Raw genomic sequence first — 11536 nt, 5'->3', positions numbered from 1 at the left:
TATTTGAAACGGCTCATACCTTTGAGTTTTAAGGAGCCAAACTCGTTTTTGTGTTTATAACAATTGATTACTTAGGTCTAGCACTTTTTGTTTCAAGAGGAGAAAAAGATAGAAAGGGAAATAGGAAATTGAAAAGAATTATAGACGGAGATCGATAGCTTTTAGAAAAAGATAAATTTCGAACATGTAGTCCAAATCTAGCACAGCTAACACATCCCTCACTGGAACATAGGGTGGTTTTCCTCGGGCCCGAAGGGAGTCTATCAAATTCGTTCTAGCGACAAGATGGACCTCGCACGACCAAACAATATGCTCGATGTCGTGGTAACCTTGGCCACAGCCACACAAATTGCTGCCAGCAATATTTAAACGATAGAGTACCGCATCCATGGAATAATGATTGGACATGAGACGGGAGAATATACGAATAAAATCCCGACTCAGGTCCAATCTATTAAACCAGGGTTTGAGGCTTACCTATGGAATAATCGAGTGGAGCCACCGACCCATATCATCCTCTTTCCATTTGCGCTGCCAGTTGACAACAGAGTTCCTTCGTGCCAAGAAGTAAAATTCGTCGAAGACGATTTCACGGTGATACGTGTCGCCTTCTGTCGCCCCCACTTTTGCCAGAGAGTCTGCCCTCTCATTACCCATTATCGAGCAATGTGAGGGGACCCAAACAAAGGTGATGGCAAAGCAACGTTTTGATAAAGCACTCAGAATATCTCGTATCTTCCCGAGGAAATACGGCGAGTGCTTTCCCGATCTTATTGAACGGATTGCTTCAACAGAACTAAGACTGTCCGTTACAATATAGTAGTGTTCTGTTGGCCGTGATGCGACGCTTTCCAACGCCCAAAAAATGGCTGCTAACTCTGCAATGTATACAGAACATGGTGACTGGAGATTATATGAGGCGCTAGCTATTTCGTTGAAAACTCCAAATCCCGTTGATTCCTCTATTAGAGACCCATCGGTAAAGTACATTTTATCAGCATCGACGTGTCTATATTTAGCATCGAAAATTCTTGGAATCAAAAGTGGACGATGCGATTCCGGGATTCCACGAATTTCTTGCTGCATAGACAAATCAAACTGGACAGAAGAGGTGTCGTAGTCATGGATGAAAACACGAGTTGGAGAGTACGAAGAAGGATTAAACTGCATGGACATAAAGACATGATATATAGACATAAATCTTATTTGAAGATTTTGCTCAAGTAGCCTTTCAAAATTTACGATCACCAATGGGTTCATGACCTCACACCTGATGAGGAACCGGAGAGATAATAAATTAAATCGATCTTTCAGTGGGAGTATGCCTGCTAAAACTTCAAGACTCATGTTATGCGTTGAGGGCATACAGCCCAACGCTATGCGGAGACAACGATATTGGATACGCTCGAGTTTGATGAGGTGAGTTTTAGCAGCTGACTGGAAACAGAAGCTACCATACTCCATCACTGAAAGAATAGTTGTTCGATACAATTTTAAAAGATCTTCTGGATGGGCTCCCCACCAGGTGCCAGTGATTGATCGGAGAAAATTGATTCTTTGTTGGCATTTTCCTTTCAGATACTCAATGTGGGCTCTCCAGGTACACTTGGAATCAAACCAAACCCCAAGATACTTGAAACACCTCGATTGAGTGATCGTTCTGCCTAGGAGTTGAAGCTTAGGTTGAGCAGGTCTATGTTTCTTAGAGAAAACCACCATCTCCGTTTTCTGAGGGGAAAACTCAATCCCAAGCCCTAAAGCCCAGGAAGACAATCTGTCTAAAGTATCTTGTAAAGGTCTGTGCAGATGAGACTCGGAAGATCCTGTGACAGACACCACGCCGTCATCTGCAAGTTGTCTTAGAGTGCAGCCTTCAGAGAGACAACTGTCGATGTCACTTACGTAAAAGTTGTACAAAAGTGGACTTAAACATGAACCCTGCGGGAGGCCCATGTAAGAGGTTCTTCTAATTGCAATATCTCCGTGAGCAAAGTTCAGATGTTTCTCACAAAGCAAGCTGTATAAGATGTTGTTCAAGAGAGGAGGCAGACCCCGGGAGTGCAACTTGTCTGACAACACCTCTATTGAAACTGCATCAAAAGCTCCCTTTATGTCCAGAAACACTGAAGCCATTTGCTCACGTTTTGCGTACGCCATTTGTATCTCTGACGACAGCAAAGCAAGACAATCGTTTGTCCCTCTGCCCCTTCGAAACCCAAATTGAGTATCTGAAAGGAGACCATTTGTTTCAACCCATTTATCCAAACGAAACAAAATCATTTTCTCCATCAATTTGCGTATACAAGACAACATCGCTATTGGACGGTACGAATTCGCATCGGACGCTGGTTTTCCGGGCTTTTGGATAGCGATAACTCTCACTTGTCTCCACTCTTGGGGAACAATGTTATGCTCCAAGAATTGATTAAATAAATTTAACAAGCGAAATTTGGCAGCGTCCGGAAGGTTTTTCAACAAGTTAAATTTGATTTTATCAATACCCGGAGCTGAATTGTTGCAAGAGAGGAGGGCAAGTGAGAATTCGACCATCGAAAAGCTGGAATCCATACCACACCTATCTGGAGGCACATCCCGTATTATTTTTTGTACAGGCGTAGAGTCTGGACAGACTTTCCGTGCGAAGTTAAATATCCATCTATGTGAATATTCCTCACTTTCATTCGTAGATGATCGATTACGCATGCTGCGTGCCACTCTCCACAAGGTACTCAAGGATGTTTCTCGTGATAAGCCACCCACAAAATTCCTCCAGTACGCCTTTTTCTTCCCCTTGATCAATTTTTTAAACTTATTTTCAAGGGAAACATATACTTCAAAAAGGGCGAGAGATCCATATTTCCGAAAATCTTTGAATGCTTTTGATTTGTCCTTATAAAGCTTGGAACACTGCTGGTCCCACCATGGGTTTGGAGGCCTTCGAGGAACTGATGAGTCTGGGATGGGTTTTGTTTGAGCACGAAGTGCACTTTCATGTATTAATCGTGAAAGAAAGTGGTACTCCTCGGTAGGAGGTAAAACATTCGTAGAACCGATAGCTGAGTTATTTCGTCCGTGTACTTTTTCCAGTCGATGTGTCTTGTAAGGTCATATGTCATATTTATTGTGTTTGAAGAGCTGACCCCATTGGTGATTGTAATTTTGATAGGCAAATGATCACTACCATTGGGATCAGGGATTACCTTCCACTGGCAATCCAATGATAGTGAATTTGAGCAGAGTGAGAGGTCAATTGCACTGTGTCTTGCAGGTGGTTTAGGTATTCGTGTTTTTTCTCCCGTGTTCAAAACTGTTAAATTGAAACTATCACAAATGTCATAGATAAGAGTAGAACGACTATCGTCAATTTGTTCTCCCCAGACAGTTCCATGCGAATTGAAATCGCCCAGGATTAACCTTGGCTCAGGGAGCACTGAGCACAGGTCCTCTAGGTGATTTCGATCCACTGCAACTCTCTGAGGCCAGTACAAACTGACAACACATAAGTCCTTACCTCTTATAGTTGTATGACACGCAACAGCTTCAATTCCGCCTGATAATGGAAGGTGGATTCTGTAAAAGGAGTGGCGCTTATTGATCCCCAAAAGCACCCCTCCATAAGAATCGTAACGATCCAGACGGATAACATTAAAATCGTGGAATGAAATGTTCGATTGAGAAGAAAGCCAAGTTTCGGACAACGCAAAAATGTCACAATTTATTTCATGAAGAAGATGTTTGAACGGATCCATTTTCGGAATTAGACTACGACAATTCCACTGTAGAACAGTGATATCTCCGACCTCTCGGCGTAAATTAGCCATCGAGAGAGATAAACACTGAAAGAAGGGGCCAGGTTTGCATCAATTGCTTCAAAAATGTCTTTGCCAAGGGGAGCATTGCGAAAACAATGTCTCTTATGGATTCAGATACGTTGAAAAACGATAATATTCCATTTACTATATCAGTTAGCTTGAAAATTCCCGCTTGGGAGGTTGGTTCTCCCGAAACTACGTTGGATATTGGAGACTTCGAAGATCCTGCCACTTCTGGTTTACTCTGGGGTACAAATTTCATGGGGAATCCAGGAGGGCCTGTTTTGGCATTTCTCGAACTTGATGGTTTTTGTCTATTATTTATTGTAGAGCTAACTGAGGGTATTTTTTCCGGAACTTTGGGGGTTTTAGGAGCAGGTTTTGCCCGTTTCCGGGAGTTTCCAACGAAGATAACTGGTCTATCCTGATCAGTGGAATCAGTGTCTTCACTGTCAACTGACAGCACTGAGAAGATGTTACTGCATTGGGGTTGGGTCGGAGGCGCCGCGCTCTTTAAAATTGCGGCATAGGAACGTTTTGACCGTTCCTTCAAAGAGCGCCTTTGTTTATCCCAGCGGCTCTTGAATGCCTCGCACAGGGAGATATCATGGGGTGAGCCCCCGCAATAGACACATTTCTGCTCTATTGCTGAGCACGCTCCTTCCCCATGAGTCTCCCCACAGTTGGGACAACGCGTCTTGTTGTAGCAGTGGGACGCTGTGTGTCCCAATTTTATGCAATTTTTACATTGCATCGGTCGAGGCACAAAGAGCCGCACAGGAAGCCTCAAAACTCCGTCAATCAAGACGTAGTTAGGGAGGGCGGTACCTGCGAAGGTAACACGAAATGAGGCTGAAGGAGTGTACCTTTTATCTCCATTAACGACGGTGGTAGTTCTGAGTTGGCGACAATCCAAGATTTCAACCGAAGTCGAATCAAGGCTCTTGAACTTACCAACGCCGTTGGATTTAATGTACTCCTCCTTGAGACTCATCTCTGTGATCACGCCCTCGATCTCTACGTCTCGAGAGGGGATGTAAACACGGTACTCAAGGTTAATGAAATTGCTGGCTACAATTTCATTTGCGGCTTTCCGGTCAGCCACAACAACGCGCAGCTTGTTCGGACGTACTTTAGTAATACTAGATACAGAGGGCCACCTCGCCAGATCTTTGGTGATCTGTACCACATTTAGTTGCTTACCATTTACTTTGGGCCGGATGAAAACCGCCCAAGGTCCAGTGAGAGATGAGCCCTCTGTGTATTTTCGGAGCCGGGTTGTTCCACTCTTAACCGAGGGCGATGAAGAATTACCACCCACCTGAGAATGGATCGCATTTGAGGGACCAGCATCATCTGTATCCTCCAAATGCTCTTCATTCTCGTAGGTTGAATTCTCATCGTCCTCGGTTGAGGCGTTTAACCCCCCGCCTTCGTCCATTTTTATCAACGGAGACACTAGTGTCTTCCGTTTTCAAAATTTGAACGAAGCACTGAAAATTCAAAATATAATAGTGAAAATGATAGGGTAGGAAAAGAGAAAAAAAAAGAAGTTACAAACTTGTTTCTTAATTCGAAAACGACGATTTCCTTCAGTGTCTGCGATGGTCCAAATATCTAACGTCAACAATGGCCGACCGCCACGTGGTTTTCTTTCGATCGGATGTCCGTCCGTCCGTACTGCCTGTCCGCCTTGATCAGGACGTAGATGGTCAACAATTGTGGTCACCAGGATGAGTTGGTTCCCCGACAACGGCAATCAAAGTCCGAATTATTCGGGCTTCCAATAAGATCCAACCGGCGCTGCGGGAGATTTTATTCGGATGTATCCGGCTGCTGGTAAGGAATAATCCTTTTCCAATCGGTGTAATATTGCACCCACGGTTTTACTGTAGTCGCACTTCAAAAATAAACTTTGAAACCACTCTTTCGACGAAATTGTTTTTTTTTTCACTAGCAGCGATAAAAACGCGACCGCCTTCGGCGAGTGATGCCAAACCAATCAAAATCTGAATATGAAATATCAAATCTGAATCTGAATCTATCTATAAAAAGGGTGTCCATGATGAAATTGCCACACTATGAAATTGCTCTAACTTTTTAACCGTTGGGTAGAATTTAATGAAAATTTGGGTGAATTTAGTTCGTGGTGCATTATTTACATCCTACAAGTTTTAAAGTCCGGTGATCAAAACTCACGAAAATGGAACCGAAAGAACAGCTCGGGCGTGATAAAATCTCACGCAGCGAAAAGATTTTTTATTTCAAAGGAAAGTGCCGCAAAAACAAAGGATTTTTTCCTTTGATTTTGGGATAAATAAAAATTCTTTTGATTCAAAGGCATTTACCTTTGTTTCAAAGAATTTTTCTTTTGAAAAATCTTTGAATCAAAATATTAATGCTTTGAAACAAAAAACAGTTTCATTTGATGCAAAGTTGTTCTTGTTTGCTACAATGTAATTTAGATTTAGATTTAAAAGGATTGGTTCATTGAACCATTTTCCTTTTATTCCAATTGGAAGAAATATTTTCTGTTGTCCCGAAGTTCCTATTAGGAATTTTGAATAATAAAAAGAAAGAATTTACATTTTCAATTTATTTTTATTCACAAAATTAACACTAACACTGGTTCACTATAATTTTGATCCTAATTTTGGCCTGAGAGCATACTTCTTGGGCCGCTCAATAGACTTCCGGAAGCAGCTCCGGTTGCTAGCTTTAGTGGTCATCCAACTGGTGATTACCGCTGAAGATCGGGCCGAAGATAATCAGACCGCTGGATTTGGGGCGGAATCTACCGTGGTCCTGTAATGCAAGAGTTTATATAAAGTCTTAAACATTCACTTTTTGATTAATGGATTAACACACACTTACCATTCTTCATCCTGAATCTTCTCTGATTCACTAGTTTTGATTTTCAACACAACCGGACAATCTTTATTCGAAATTCGGTTCTTGCTCAATCCAAAATATCTTCTAAGTTTAAAATTTTAATTGAAAGAAATTATTCCTTTCTGTTGAAAACAATATTCTTTGGTTGAAAGAAAATTTACTTTGTTTTTAACGAAATGTGCAATTGAACAAATTTCTTTTGAATCAAAGAATTTGTTTAAAATCAAAGTCCAAAATTATTCAGTTCAAACAATTAATTCTTTCTTTCAAAAATTATTCATTTGAATCAGAACGATAATTCATTGATTCAAAGAAAACAGGAGTTTGATCACTGATGAACTGATGTACAAGCTAAGCCTTGAAAAGTGTGTAAAGTCCCAACGACTGTTTTGAATCAATTTATGTTTTTTGGTTGAGCCACCAGATGTCTCCAAGGACACCAGAGAGAACTGTCAAGAAGAAAATTATATGTAAACAAAACAAAATAACAAATTTTTAGTCAATTATAAAAAGGTCGTATCTATTTAACGAGTTTCGAGCAAATTGATTTTGAAGATTTATTACACATTTATGATTTGCGTTATCAAAGTTTTACGCTTAAAGCTGTTTTCCGAATTGCTTCAAACTAGCATGAAGCACTTAATATAAACAGATATGATGCGTGAAAATGCCCGCTCAGAGTAGCTTAGAATCTGCATTTCTTCGTTGGATTGTTAATTTTAAGCTCAACTTAATAAAATAACTGATTCGTCTGGCTTGTTCAAAGTTGTTAGTTAGTCCTTTTTAGTAAAAAGAATCAAGGTAAAATTTGTTTACGACGTTAGTTTATAAATTTTTGAGATCATATACAGTTGCGCGCTTCCAAGAATCAGGTACTTCGAAAGTTGGTTCGGCTTGTTTGAATGATAGCATTTGAAATTTAGAATACGTATCTGGAATTTAATAATTAGAGTATGGTGGGGTAAAAGTACGACCTTAGTGCTATCCTATTTTTAGAAAATTTTGCCGTTTGTATTCCAATAAACCAAGAACAGCATTTGATTCCTTAGACTTTTATCTCTTTTCTACAAAATTAAGAAGATAATCGATCGACGCATTTGATAGCAGTAGTGAAAATGGCTAACTGCTATCGAAACGTACTCTTACCCCACCTCTGGAGCAAAAGTTCGAATGATGTGGGGTAAAAGTACGACCATTCAAAATTCCACAGTTCTGCATTAGGTCAAGAGGAAAATTATTTTATATCAATCTTTGCTTACAAAAGCAGCTCCTGTGTTCGCTTCTAATACAAATTATATACATTGGTGAATAACCTGCGCAAATTTTCAGCTCTTAACCAATTGTCCATATTCAACAGGTTTAGAGAATCCAGTTCTCATCGAATTCGAGCAATTTTTCGCGCGAGAAAGTCTTGCAGAAACAAAAATATGCGCTGATGATTCCAGAGCATTTAAAAAAAAAGTTTAAATTTTCCGTTCAGATTTACTTCAGTAGACCCTTCGTACTTTTGCCCCATTTGCAGTTCGTACTTTTGCCCCTTCATGGTTTCTCATGATTCACAGTTTATTGTGCAGAACAGAGACATAGTAATTTAATTCTTTCTTCGGCATTCGATAGTGATTAAAACCAACTAAAAGACACATTAAAACTTTCATTGATAGTCAGACTTTGGATTGCACAAACATGTTTGCCGTTATTTGAAATATTACATCATTCATGCAAAAAAGCTACTTTACCTCATTTTTCGGAGTATTTTCAATTTCTACGAAAAAAAATATGGCTGGTTGTTGGCAGTCCAAATCACTATCAATCCACGTCAGCGTTTTGAATTTTACTGTTCTCGGTTTGTGATAATCCCAAAACGTACTTTTACCCGACTCGTACTTTTACCCCACCTTACTCTACAGCTTGTATATTTGTCATTTCGTCAGTCTCTCTAGTAACAACATTATAATGATGCTATTTTTCTAAGCTGAAATTGATTCGTAGTTCATCTAATTATGTAGAGCAATTCATGTATTCAAATTTATTTATTAATGAGTTCAAATACCATTGCGCCCTTTCGAAAAATTCTTACTTTCAAAAGAGCTGTCTAGAAACAGTGCCATCTATTGCGCCGTTCAAAAGTTACAAATCAAGCAATAGATGGCACTGTTTTTCGTCACTTTTTAACGGCTTCTTTAAAAGAGAGCACTGGAAATTTTACACACGTTTCTGAAGATTTTTTGTTCGAGCTTGTACATCAGTTATCAGTGGTTTGATTCAAAAAACTGAATGTTTTGAATCAAAGTCAGTTTCGTTTTGTATCAAAATCCAAGTTTTCTCTGCGTGCTTGCGCATTCATCACGAGAACAAGGATCTCTCGCAACGTTCCATCGCTAAAACGTTGGGAATCGCGAATACCACGGTGTCACTTATGATCAAGTTGTTCAAGGAACGATTGACCACAGATCGGAAGCTCAGAAGTGAAGGAAAAATATTCCGTACAACAACAAAAATCACAACCGCGTAGTTGAGGCCTTCAACCGAAACCCGACCGCCTCCGTTCGGGATGTGGCTAAGAAGCTGCACCTAAGCCGAAGTTTTTTCCCAGAAGGCCAAAACTAAGGCTGGGCTTCGAACGTTCAAGGTAAAAATGCCTTTAATCGCGACGAGAAGCAGAACAAGTCTGCCAAAACCCGTTCCAGGAAGTTATACCACAGAAACAGACGTACAAGCTCGAACAAAAAACCGTCAAAAAAGTGTGTAAAATTTCAAATGCTATCACCAAAAAAATACGTTACAAACTGACTGCAAACAGTGCCATCTATTGCGCCGTTCAAGAGTTACAAATCAACTTTAAAGTGCCCAATTATCGAAAAGGCGTAATTGTAGCCAAAAAACAAAAATTAGTTCAAAAAGGGTGTTGGGATTTTTACGCAAGTTTCGTGGGCTAGCTTGAACGTTTGTTCTCTGTGGTTATACCTCAACATGCTGACATGGACGACGAAACGTATGTGAAGGCCGACTTCAAACAGATCTTCGGCAACCTGTTTTCACGGCCAAGAAAGTTCAGCGTTCCGAAGCATGTCCGCACTCAGAAGATGTCCAAATTTGCCAATAAATTCCTGGTTTATCAAGCCATCTGCACGTGAAGGCAGCCGAGTGCACCTTTCGTGATTCCAGACACGATGAACGGGCTTACAGGAGGTGTACATGAAAGAGTGCCTCCAGAAACGACTATTTCCTCTCCTGAAGGCCCACGACTTCCCGAAAATCTTCTGGCCGGATTTGTCCTGGACGTGCTGAAGTGGTATGCGCACAATAAGGTCAATTTCGTGCCGAAAATGTTCAACACTCCGGAGTTCCGCCCCATCGAGAAGTACTGGGCGATTATGAAGCAGCACCTTCTTAAATGACCTAAGGTAGTGAAGACAGTCGAGGAACCGAAGAAAGTATGGGTTTAAATGGAAAAAACGGTTGATTCACAGGTTGTGCAATATCTTATGGCCGGGGTTAAGGCCAAGGTGCGAGTATTTGCGTAAGGACTGTAAATAAAATACTAGTGAAATAGTAAAATGAAGTTTGATAATTATTTTTCAATCCCTGAAAATTTGATGGCAGTCGGATGAAAGCTCGAGTTTTGCGAATCAATTCTATTTGTGTCAATTTCATCGTGGACACACTTTAATTAAATAGAACTTAGAATTCTTTCTGAATTTTTAACCTACACAGTAAACGAAAATTACCGAGTTCGGTAATTTTTTTACCGAAATCCTAACATGTGGAGTTCGTTAAACTGTTCGGTAATTTTTTCATGGCCAAGAAGTGACAGCTGTCAAATATTACGGACCTTTTTCAGTGAAAAATACCGAAACTCGGCTGATCATGTCTAAGTTCATCTGTCAAAATATTGACAGTTGTCAACGTGACAGCTCGTTATATTACCGATCAACCGGTATTGTTGAACCGAAATGCCTGTAATTAACACCGAAAAGCCGGTACTGTTCAACCGAAAAGCAATAAACGCTCAGTAATGTATACCGAACAACCAGTAGAGTTTACCGAAACACCAGTAGTTATTACCGAAATACCTTAAATTATTACGGAAGACCTGTAATTATTATTGAAATACTTGTAAATATTACCGAAATACCGTGTTTTTTTTACCGAAAAGCTGTTAAAGTTCGGTAATATTTACCGAACAACCGGTAAATTTTACCGAAAGCTCGGTAGTTTTTTCCAAAATTTCTGCAATTATTACCGAAATGTCGGTAATATTTACCGAAAATTGTAAAATTTTCGGTGATGTTAATCAATTTATTGGTTTATCGGTGGACGTTATGTTCTTTTATTAGAACATTCAAGATTATGAAAATTACAGATGTGTTAAAATTAGAAGAAATCAAAAGACCTTGAAAATAAGCGAATTTTACTTAGAGGCATTTTCATCACACGTCATGAATTTGTTTAGCACCGATCAACTATTTTAAAGTAAGGCTGTCAGGAAGAGTTAACCCCACCACCCCAAAGTAGTTGATAAAGTGTGGTTTTCCCAGCAAGTGTGGCTTGCAGTGAGAACGATTGATCGTTGATGACATGTGATGAAAATGCTTCTGAATCAAATTCTACTCGATCATTTTCAAGGTCTTTTGATTTCTTCTAATTTTTAACACATCTGTAATTTTCATAATCTTGAATGTTCTTAATAAAAGAACATAACTTTCATCGAGATGGCCAATAAATTGATTAACATAACCGAAAATATTACAGTTTTCGGTAAACGTTACCGGTATTTCGATAATATTACAAAAATTCCGGTAAAAGGTAATTGTGAGTTAATATAAAACAAC

Source organism: Uranotaenia lowii, chromosome 1 (assembly GCF_029784155.1).
Source record: "Uranotaenia lowii strain MFRU-FL chromosome 1, ASM2978415v1, whole genome shotgun sequence".
NCBI classification, from domain to species: Eukaryota; Metazoa; Arthropoda; class Insecta; order Diptera; family Culicidae; genus Uranotaenia; species Uranotaenia lowii.
Note: the sequence above shows the minus strand (reverse complement) of the source record.